Source organism: Hylobates moloch, unplaced genomic scaffold (genome assembly GCF_009828535.3).
Source record: "Hylobates moloch isolate HMO894 unplaced genomic scaffold, HMol_V3 SCAFFOLD_14, whole genome shotgun sequence".
Classification (NCBI taxonomy): domain Eukaryota; kingdom Metazoa; phylum Chordata; class Mammalia; order Primates; family Hylobatidae; genus Hylobates; species Hylobates moloch.
The window spans coordinates 77894277-77895934 of record NW_026652289.1 but is presented as its reverse complement, the minus strand read 5'-3'; the positions used below and the strand labels follow the sequence as shown (position 1 = coordinate 77895934).

The following is a 1658-nucleotide window of genomic DNA, read 5'->3' as shown; positions in this document are numbered from 1 at the left end:
CAGAGATGACAAGCATACTTGTTCTTACTACTTTGCTTCAGAATTCTGTTAATGCCAAAAGCAAAGACCAAGCCCATGTTGATGTCTCGTTGCTCACCTGCATTTCCAGAGTGTGGCACTCATGCAGTCCCTGAGAAAAATAAAATCAGGGACATGCTTCTCCTTTTAGCCTTTTAAAAATTCAAAACATTGGTATTCCGCTGCCGCCGTGGGAATGGAAACATCTGCCCTACGTGCCGGAAGCCAAGTGGTGGCGACAACTGCGCGCCACTCCGCGGCTTACCGCGCAGATCCTCTACGTGTGTCCTCGCGAGACAAGCTCACCGAAATGGCCGCGTCCAGTCAAGGAAAGTTTGAGGGAAATTTTGAGCCACTGGACCTTGTGGAATTTGCTAAGAAGCAGCCATGGTGGCGTAAGCTGTTCGGGCAGGAATCTGGACCTTCAGCAGAAAAGTATAGCGTGGCAACCCAGCTGTTCATTGGAGGTGTCACTGGATGGTGCACGGGTTTCGTATTCCAGAAGATTGGAAAGTTGGCTGCAACAGCTGTGGGAGGTGGATTTTTTCTCCTTCAGCTTGCAAACCATACTGGGTACATCAAAGTTGACTGGCAACGAGTGGAGAAGGACATGAAGAAAGCCAAAGAGCAGCTGAAGATCCGTAAGAGCAATCAGATACCTACTGAGGTCAGGAGCAAAGCTGAGGAGGTGGTGTCATTTGTGAAGAAGAATGTTCTAGTGACTGGGGATTTTTCGGAGGCTTTCTGCTTGCCATGGCATCCTAAGGAAGATGACCTCATGTTCATTGTTCCTGGTTTTTTCCAGCCAGCAGCCTCTACACGCCATCATAGGACATCGAGTCCCTCCTCTTCTCCCATGCCTTCCTCCCTGCCATGGCAAATCCCAGTGGCTTCTATAAGCATCTGCTGGTACAAGTTAATGTGGCACCATGAGCTTGATGGTGGCAGAAGAGACAATAGTCCTTAGCTCTCCTCCCAGTACACCCCCTACTTGGTCAGTCTGTAGGTCAACAAGAAGGTTCCTTTACCGCTATGCAAGACACTTATGAGAAAGCATTGCAAGATGGCTGACTGTGGAGGATGAGTGGATCCTGAAAGGTTGTCCCAAACTGTTGATTTGGAAAAGAAATAAGCACATAGATAACCTTATTGTGTGCTGCATGGAAAGGAACTGAATACATTTGCCTTTAAGCATGAAAAAAAATTCAAAACATTTAGTCCAAGGGAACTTTTTATGCTATCAGGAAAGGTTTTTGCCATTTTTGATTGATTGTCACAGCCAAGTACTTTGTTTTCTTTCTCCCTAATTAATAACTACATTCCATGAGGCCTCTTCCAACTAGAGAGGCCTTTTCTTCCAGAAGAGTCCCACAGGAGATGCTGGTATGATGGGCACCATTGGCTGAGTAAACTAGATGCAGGAAGCAGTCCTTGGGGCCAGTCTGCCAGCTGAGTCCTGGTTTTGGTGAAGAGTTGATGAGATACTGGGCCAGGCTCAATGCTGTAGTTTTAATGCTAAGAAGTTAAGTTTACTTCACAGAGTACACCTCTTAGTAACCTCCGACTTAGGCAGCTGCTTAAAGCAAATTGCAAAACTGGCTTGATTTGGAATGTTTTTATTAGAGGAAAAAAGAAAGCCA

At 46.3% G+C, this 1658-nt stretch overlaps 1 pseudogene; it reads left to right on the top strand.

Moving 5' to 3' along the window:
- The first annotated feature begins 205 nt into the window (after window positions 1–205).
- Window positions 206–1215, top strand: LOC116482211 (FUN14 domain-containing protein 2-like; annotated as a pseudogene).
- The last annotated feature ends 443 nt before the right edge of the window (window positions 1216–1658 follow it).